Genomic DNA, 10,071 nt, shown 5'->3' with positions numbered 1-10,071 from the left:
AACTAAAAATAGACCTGCCATTTGATCCTGCAATTCCTTGATTAGGTATATATCCAGAAGACCAAAAGCCACATTACAACAAAAATATTTGTACCAGAATGTTTATTGCAGCCCAATTCATAATTGTTAGGTCATGGAAGAAGCCCAAGTGCCCATCGATCCATGAATGGAACAATAAATTGTGGTACATGTACACCATGGAATACTATGCAGCCATAAAGAAAGATGGGGACTTTACCTCCTTCATGTTTATATGGAGCTGCAAAATGTTCTTCTTAGCAAAGTATTTCAAGAATGGAAGAAAAAGTATCCAATGTACACAGCCCTATTAAGAAACTAATTTATAGCTTTCATATGAAAACTATAACATAATTATAGCCTAAAAATATGGGGAGGGGAAAGGGGGAGGGGAGGGGAGAGGGGTAGATGGGCAGAGGGAGCATGATCTGAGGGATCACCTCTATGATTTATCTCACAAGGGTACAAGTGAATCTTTCTAAAAGTAGAACACAATAACTAAGAAAATGACATAAAGTCTATGTTAACCAGTTTGATGAAAATATTTCAAATTGTATATGAAAACACCACATTGTACCCCATGATTGTATTAATGTACACAGCTATCATTTAATAAAAATAAAAATAAAAATGTATAATTCAACTATATGCTGCTTATAGGAAACCAACCTTACACATAAACCTAGGTATACACTGAAAAGAAAAGAATGGAGAATGTTATTTCATGCGTATGGAAACCCAAAGTGAGCAAGAGTAGCTATACTTACATCAGACTTTTAATCAAAACCAGTAAAACAGGACAAAGAAAGTCACTAGGTAATGAAAAAGGGATCAATTCAGCAAGAGGATCTAATGATCCTCAGTATGTATGCATTCAACATCAGAATATTCATGTTCACAAAACAACTATTGCTAGACCTAAAAAAAGAAATAGATAGCAACACAATAAGAGTGAGAGACCTCAACACCAACTCACAGAATTAGAACACTGAGACAGAAAACCAACAAACACTGGACATCCATTGGACTTTAGACCTAATGAACTGAATGGTTCGTTAGGAACATTTATGGAACATTCTTCCCAAAAAGTACAGAATATACATTCTTTTCATTAGCCCATGGTCTCCAAGGCAGACTGCATGGTAGGCCATGCAACAAGTTTTAACAAATTAAAAAAAAAAATAGAGATTATGTCAACTATCTCCTCAAGTCAAGTAAACAAAAAAGATAGAAATTAATACAAAGAAGAACTTCAGAAATTATACAAATTAAACAACATGCTCCGGAATGATCTTTGGGTCAATGAAGAAATAAATACAGAAATTAAAAGATTTTTGAAATGAACGATAATGAAAACACAATGTATCAAAACCTGTGGGATATAGTAAAAGCAGTGATAAAAGAAAAGTTTTTTGCATTAAATGCCCACATCAAAAAAGTAGAAAAAGCACAAATTAACAACCTAACATTGCGCTTCAACAAACTAGAAAATCAAGAACAAACAACACGCAAGGTTAGTAGAAGAAAAGAAATAAATAGAGACCAGAGTAATGATACAAAGGATCAGTGAAATGAAAAAATGGTTCTTTGAAATGATAAAGTTGACAAACCACTTGCTAGACTAACCAATAAAAGCTGGCATAAAATCTAGATAAACACAATTAGAAATGAAAAAGGAAACATTACAACTGTTACTACAGAAATACAAAAGATCCTCAGAGATCATTATGAACAAACACATGTTCACCAACCGGAAAACCTAGAGAAAATGCATGAATTCCTGAAAACCTCCTGAGAGTGAACTAAGACGGAGTAGAACTCCCAAATAGGTCTATAATGAATAGCAAAATGAAATGAGTAATAAAAAAAAATCTTCCAATGAAAAAGCCCATGAACAGGTGGATTTACAACCAATTCTACAAATTGTACCAGACGTACAAAGAAACACTGGTGTCAATCCTACTGAACCGGTTCCAAAAGAAGAAGAAATAATTCATTCTGCAAAGCCAGTAGCACCCTGATACCAGAGCCAAGAAAGGAGGCAACAATAAATGAAACTACAAACCAGTATCTCTGATGAACATAGATGCACAAATCCTCAATAAAATACTTCTAAACTAGATCCAACAGCACATCAAAAGGATAATTCACTATGATCAAGTGGGTTACAGCTCAGGGATGCAAGGATGGTTCACAATTCAAAAAACATAATTCATTACAGAAACATAATTTTAAACAAAAGCAGAGAAGGCATTTAATAAAATCCAGCATCTCTTCAAGACAATAACTCTCCAAAAACCTGGCATAAATGGAACATACCTCAACATAATAAAAACCATATATGACAAACTCACAGCAAACATCATACTGAGTGGGAAAAAGTTGAAAGCCCTTTCTCTAAGAACTAGAACAAGATAAAGTGCTCACTTTCACCACTTCTGTTCAACATGGTACTAAAAAGTCCTAGCCAGAGCAATCAGGCAAGAGAAAGAAATAAAAGCCATCCACATTGGAAAAGAGGAAGTCAAATTATCTGTTTTCTGATAATGTGCTTTTATACCTAGAAAACCCTAAGGCCTCCTCCAAAAGACTCCTAGATTTGATAAATGAATTCAGCAAAGTCTCAAGTTATAAAATCAGTGTCCAAAGTTTCAATAGAAATTCTATACAATAATCCCAAATAATTGAATCCCATTTGCAATAACTACCAAAAAACAAAACAAAACCTAGGAAGATGTTTGACCAAGGAAGAGAAATACTTCTGCAAGGAGAACTACTCCTCGACTCCTCATCAATGAAAGAAATCACAGACAACACAAACAAATGGAAAAAAAATCCCATGCTCATGGTTTGGAAGAAACAATATTGTTAAAATGACCGTACTGTCCAAAGCAATCTACAGATTCAAAGCAATTCTTATCAAAATACCAATGTCATGTTTCACCGAATTAGGAAAAACAATTGGAAAATTCATATGGAACCAAAACCAAACAAACAAACAAACAAAAAAATCCTGAATAGCCAAAGCACTTTTTTTTGGGACAGAGTCTTACTTTGTTGCCCTTAGTAGAGTGCTATGGGGTCACAGCTCACAGCAACCTCAAACTCTTGGGCTCAAGTGATTTTCTTGCCTCAGCCTCCCAAGCAGCTGGGACTACAGCTATTTTTTTTAGAGATGAGGTCTTGCTCTTGCTCAGGCTGTTCTCGAACCTGTGAGCTCAGGCAATTCACCTGCCTCGGCCTCCCAGAGTGCTGGGATTATAGGTGTGAGCCACCGCACTGCCGGGCCCAGCCAAAGCAATCTTAAGCAAAAAAGAACACAACTATACATATCACATCACCAGACTTAAAATTACACTAAAGGATATAGTAGCAAAAACTCTATGGTACTGGTATAAAAACTGACACATAGCTCAATGGAATGGAATAAAGAACTCAGAAATACAACTATATACCTACAATCAATAGTCTTTGACAAAGTAGTCAAAAACATACATTGGGAAAGGACACTATACAATAAATGGTGCTGGAATAATTACATAGCCGTATGCAGAAGAATGAACATTGGATCCCTGTCTCACCATATATACAAATTAACTCATGATGGATTAAAGACTTAAATGTAAGACCTGAAATAACAAAAATCCTAGAAGAAAATTTAGGAAAAAACTCTTCTGAACATTGACCTAAGCAAAGAATTTATAATTGGACCTCAAAAGTAAATACAACAAAGACAAAAATAGATAAATGGTACTTAAACTAAAAAGCTTCTGTATAGCAAAAGAAACAAAAGAGTAAACAGACAACCTACATGAAGTGAGAAACTATTCACAAACCTTGTAGTCATAAAATGACTAATATCGAGAATATACTATGAATTCAAACAACTCATCAAAGAAAAAGTTAGACAACCCATTAGAAAGGGTGCAAATGACTTTTTCAAAAGATGTACAGATTGTCAAAAAACATATGAAAAGTGCCCTAATCACAATCAATCACACTTTCATATGAAGAATAGATCACAACTATGACCCAAGTTGAAGGAGGGAGGAGTGGGGATGAGAGGAGAGGGGGAGGTCAGATCAAGGGAGGTTGAATGGTGGAATCACACCTATGGTGCATAACGCAAGGGTACACATCAGATATATTAGTATAGAGTATAAATGTCTTAACACAATAATTAAATAAACGAGATGAGGTATATATTAACCAGTGTGATGTAAGCATTGCTAATTCTATATGAAATCAGCACTTTGTACCCCATAAATGCATTAATGTATACAAGATCTATATGTTTATGATTTAATTAAAAAAAGTTTTAAAAAAGAGCTTGTTTGATGCAAAAAAATAAAAATAGTATCACCTCAAAAAAAAAAAAAAGAAAAAGAAAAATGTCCTAATTATCAGAGAAATGCCAATTAAAACCACAATGAAGGCTCAGCACCTGTGGCTCAAGTGGCTAAGGCGCCAGCCACATACACCTGAGCTGGCAGGTTCGCGTTCAGCCTGGTCCCACCAGAAACAATGACAGCTGCAACCCAAAAATAGGCAGGTGTGTGGCAGGCGCCTATAGTCCCAGCTAATTGGGAGGCCAAAGCAGAAGAATTGCTTGAGCCTAGGAGTTGGAGGTTGCTTTGAGCTGTGATACCACAGCACTCTACACAGGGTGACAGCTTGAGGCTCTGTCTCAAAAAAACAAACAAACAAACAAACAAAAAACAATTAAATACTATCTTACTCCAATTAGAATGACCATAACTAGAAAGTCTAAGAACAATAGACATTGGCAGGAATACCATGAAAAGGGAGCACTTATATACTGCTGGTGGGAATGCAAACTATTATAACCTCTATGGAGATCAGGATGGAGATTTCTCAAACAACTATAAGCAAATCTGTGATTTGGTTCTGTAATCCCACTACTGGGTATCTACCCAAAGGGAAATAAATCATTATATCAAAAGATACTTGTACTTAAGTTTACTGTACCATAAGTCACAATTGCAATGATATGAAATCAACCTAAGTGCTCATCAACAAGTGAGTAGTTAAAGAAAATGTGGTGTACATACCACAGAATACTACACAGCCATAAGAAAGAATTAAATTGTCTTTTATAGCAACGTGGATGAAACTGGAGGCCATAATCCAAAGTGAAGTAACTCAGGAACAGAAAAATAAGCGCTGCATATTCTTACTTATAAATTAGAGCTAAACTATGGTACACAAAGACTCACAGAGTGGTATAATGGGCATTGGAGACTCAAAAGAGTAGAGGCATTGAAGTTATGGGTATACTTAAAGCCTAGACTTTTATATATATATATAAAATTATATTAAACTTGTAGTCCCTAAATGTATTAACATTTTTTTAATGGAAATAAAGGGGATTGGGGGAGTAGATGAGGGAAGTGAAGGATGAACAATTACTTGTTAGGTACAACATACACTATTCAGGTGATGGGCATAAAAGCCCAAACTTAACCACTATGCAATACATACATGTAATGGAATTCACCTTGTATCCCCTAATCCTATTAAAATAAAACAAAAAGGAGGGGAAAAATTAAAAAAGAAAAGAAAAAGAAGTTTGGCAATTGCACTGTTAAGAGGATTATTAATAACTGAAGGGACCAGTGAACCAAAGAATTCTATTCTCCCAACTTGGTGGGGTAAGCTCCTTAGCAGGGTGTATTATGGCATCCTAGTATTTTTATCTAATCTGTGGATACATGCAGACACTGGGTACCTGAATCGTATCCAAAGAGACTTAGAGAAAGTGGACTAAACTTTTGCCCAAACATCAATTACATAAGCATCAACACGGTCTAACAGTAATATAGCAAAGAATTTCTAGTCTTTCCCTTGCACTTTTGATCAAAATTGAGGTGCATTTAGAAAAAAAAATGACAAATGCTGTATTGTATTTGTTAATGGTAGGTTAGGTAATTAATCTGCAAGACAACTAATTTTTTTAAAGGGCAGAGACAGATATTCTTCAAGGAGAAGATGGCAAAGATGAGATTTGAACCCTATCACATCACACAGAGGAGTCGGAGTAACTGAGAATGCTTTATCCTCAGAAAAATGTTGAGATAGAACTTGAGGGCTATCTTCAAAGATCTGAAATGTTATGTCTTGGAGACAGAATGTGATTTACTCCATGTTGACTGTAGAGGGCAGACCTGCGACCAAAGGTGATAGGGAGGTGCATTGCCTGACTTGTGGGGCAAGGAGGGACCTTTAGGACAGCTAACATTTACTGAGTGCTCATGATGCATGCAATAAAGTTAAAGTCTATCTGCCTTAGCTAGAAAGCGGTAGATCAAATTCATATTTATTACTCCAAGCATCTCACAGCAGCATCAGTAAAGTCTCCATTTACTGACTACTGATTAAATCACGTCATTTAATAGTTGCCCTCTTGACTTTTATTATTATATCATTACAGTTTTATAGATGAGAAAATAAAGTAATTAAGTTGCTTTCCTGGAATCATCCTGCTTTAAGTTACTGGCTTATAACCATTTGGACCTATGTATTACTGCTACTATTACTGCCTCCCAGAGTTATGCTTATAATAAGGGGTTAGATCAGGGCTGTTCATCAGAAACATAATGTGAGCCATTAATGAGCACCTTATGTGTAATCTTACACTTTGTAGTAGCCTCATTAAAATATGTAAAAAGAAACCAATGAAATTAATTTTAATTATATATGTCTATTTCTTAATGCATTAACTCAACTTATTACATCAAACTATCATTATGAAATAATATAACAAATATAAAAATACTTAGCAAATTGTTTTAAATTTTTTTTTTCACACTAATTCCTGTGTCTGTTTTACACTTCCTTACAGAACATTTTGGATCTAGCCACATTTCAAAGTTCTCAACAGCCCCTTGTGGCTCTTGGCTGCTACAGGGCAGCCAGCACAGGGTTAAAATTTAAATCTCGGGGTGGGGATGGGAGTTGAGGGGAGGACAGAATCTAATAGAGGAGCTTTGCTTTTTACCTTTGATTCTACTGTCTCTTTACCTCAACTTATTTCCTTTGCCATTTAGAAAGGAATACATAGAAACTGCCCTTGCATTTTCTGGTAAAGCCAATGTGGATGTTTCTGAACTGGGAGAGGACAGGTGTTTCTCCCGCAGCCCTCCAACAACTGTTATTTCCCTCTTGCCAGCTACTCTGGGAGTAAACATATTTGATTTCTGCTTTGAAATGATTGAAGAAGGTTGCTTGAATTAAGTCATTTACCCTAAATACCAAATCGGGGGTGGAATGTCTTCCTTTATGTAAAGTTACACAAAATTTGGGAGTCTCTGTCTTCATTAGAAATAAATCCGGTAGTTTCAACTGCAGGGTACGTAAATTACCTGTTCTGTTACTTTTGCCTCTGTCCAAGGGTAGGGGCTGAGCGTCAACACAAACTTACTGGCCTTATAAAGTAGCTTTAAAACAGCCCACCGAAGTTTCCCCTTAAATTCCCAAACCAGTTGCCAAAAATGAAAGCATGTAACAAAATGCCACCCGCTTTAGGCCTCCCGGAGGTGGCGCTGTGAGGGTGACGGAGTTAATTAGTGCCTGCAAAGCGCCGCGTGTGAGCTCCTCGAAGTCATGCTCTGCACACACATTATTTATAGCAGATTTTAGGCGTGCATGGTGTTTGCTATTTCCCTCTTTTTAAACAGGGGGACTTCAAAAAGTCGTGGGCACCCCTCCACCCGCTACCAGGCAAAGTGCAGTGCGCAAGCATCACAGTGCCGGCGCTAGGCGAACGCGCCAACCACGCGTGTCCGGGCGCAGGTGCCGGGGGCGGCGGCGGCAACTCCGCAGCGTCCGCTCGGGAGGAGAGTTCGCGGCTGATCTCGGGATGCCTTGCAGATGCAAAATGTGTCTCTGGCCAGCAGGAGGAAGGAAGAGGAAGTGAGAGCAGCGGCAGCCGGCGGCGCAGCAGCCGGCCGACCCAGAGTGTAAGTGCGTGTGCTTGGGCGAGCGGGAGCGGGCGAGGATGGGCACGGGATAGAGGCACAGCCACCCATACCAACGCGGCCTCGAGCTGGGCGACAGAACCTCCGGCCCCGCTTCCATGATCACAGGTCACCAGATCTCTGATCGCTGGGAACACTTGCCGCCGCCGCCGCCGCTGTCCTGCGACCCCTGAGCAGGTTCGTAAAGTTTCCTGGGTTGGCGCGGTGCCCCGACTCGCTGACCTCAGCGCGGCCGGGGAGGGGGCTGGGACTGGAGCCGGGAGGAGGCGTCTTGCTCCCGGGGACTCCGAGCGCCGTGGACACACTTTTGTTTTCTCCCTGGGGGCGGCGCGGCTAGAGCCGGGGTGGTCGCCGCGCTCTGCGGGGTGAGGGCTGCGGGGCGTTGGGGGCTCTCTGCAGTTGGGAAAGTCAGGGCACAGGGGGGCGGCGGGAATGGGATTGGGAGTGGAGGGTAGGGGTGCTGGAGATGCAGCGCCCTGGGATGGAGCGTAGGGCCCGGGGCTGGGAGCCCGCGGAAGCGTTTTGTCCAGGGTGGGTGGGAGTGGGGCTCTGGAGGGTTGCGCTGCTGGGGTGGAGGTTTGGGGGACAGGGAATTGGGGGCTTGGGATCATCGAGTCAAAATTCTTAGGGCCAAAGACGTGGCTGGTGGTTCGGAGTTAGGTTTTCTTCCTCTCTACCGAATGGGAGCGAATCCTCGGGCGAGCGGGCTCCTGGGAGGGGGCTGTGATGGGCTGGAGAGGAATGGGGGTCCGGAGGGGCGGGAAGAGGGCGTTTTGGGCAACTAGGAACCCCGGGGTAGATTGCTAGTAAATATTCTGCTCCTGCGGACACGCTGATGTCCCCCATGAGACCGGGAAAGGCGATTAGGGGTTTCACAGAGGTCCCGGCATGGGAGAGGGGACGCACCCGGCGCGCTTTCAGAGAAGCGGGCGGCAGCGCGCCAGGGGCCCAAGGGTAGGATTGGAGAGAGGCGGCCGCGATCTTCCGAGTAGCTCTGAGGAAGAGGAAATACAGAACTCAGCCGGCCCGGGGGTGCGCGCGTGTGTTTAGGGTTGGGAAGTCTGTGCTGTGCCGCGGGCGCGCGCAAGGCGGTCTGCGCGTGTGCGCGCGTGTGTGTGTGTGTGTGTGTGCGCGTGTTCGTGTGTGTGTGTATGTGTGTGTAAGAGAAAGAGAGAGACCGCAGGGGGCTTGGCGGCCAGGGACTACCTGCCAAGTGATCCCTCCTACTTTAGGGGCCATTTGAAGTTGGCAACTGGGTTCGGGGTGTCGGCCAGACCTGCACTGACTGACCTGAAGTTCCAGGGCTTGGCACCCCGTGGTGATCCGGTTTAGAGTGGGCTGCTGAGACTCTCTGAGCATATTTGGTGATGTTCTGTGTCTCAGACAGCTGGCCTCCCAACACCCTTGCCATAAAGCATGAGGACCTAATTTTTTATGGTTAAGATGTCAAAGGCGGTAGGGTTGGGCGCTGGGGTGGGGTGGGTGGGGCTGTGGAATAATTTCTGAGTTATCCCCTTAATTCCTATAGCAATAAAAGTAATGAACTGCATTTATCTATTAAATCTTTGAGAGCAACTTTGAGAACTACAGAGACCTAATCCCGTTCAGGATCACTTTGAGGTTGCAAAGGCTGGCAGCTGCGGGGCCTCCTGTGGTCATGGGATTTCAGGTTCTCTCACTTCCCTACCTTCCCAAGGTTGTCTCAAGGATTATTATCCCCCAATTTACAGAACTAGAGATTATAAATTAGGAGGCAGATGCCTTGCAGCCACATAGCAGACATTAAATTTTTTTTAATAACTGACCTTTTGAACCTCTGCCCTTTACTATATGGTACATTTCCTATCTCTGGGAAGCTGCGGTTAAATGTGCATGTTGCCTTTAAGAAAAAATTGAACAGATTGGTAAATTGTGAGGGAATGACCTAGAGCGCTGGGACTCTGGAGGAGTGATTGTGTCAGGAGGTTAGGAAATCTGGGAACAAGAAGTTTGGTAGGTGTCAGAGGGAGGCAGGCTGAAAGGCAGATCTTGGTGGGAGTCTGGGGGATCTTAGGAC

General features: G+C 41.4%; 1 protein-coding gene across 1 annotated transcript in view; it reads left to right on the top strand.

The window, feature by feature from the left end:
- Positions 1–7,912: 7,912 nt before the first annotated feature.
- ELMO1 (engulfment and cell motility 1) overlaps positions 7,913–10,071 on the top strand; it is a 551,882-nt gene continuing 549,723 nt past the window's right edge. The window contains exon 1 of the mRNA XM_003788592.3: positions 7,913–8,192. The gene's annotated coding sequence lies outside the window, so the exon portion shown is untranslated. The remainder of the gene's footprint in view (positions 8,193–10,071) is intronic.

The sequence above is a fragment of the Otolemur garnettii genome, unplaced genomic scaffold, assembly GCF_000181295.1.
Source record: "Otolemur garnettii isolate 467f Iridium unplaced genomic scaffold, OtoGar3 scaffold00028, whole genome shotgun sequence".
NCBI classification, from domain to species: Eukaryota; Metazoa; Chordata; class Mammalia; order Primates; family Galagidae; genus Otolemur; species Otolemur garnettii.
Note: the sequence above shows the minus strand (reverse complement) of the source record. Positions and strands in the feature narration are given on the sequence as shown.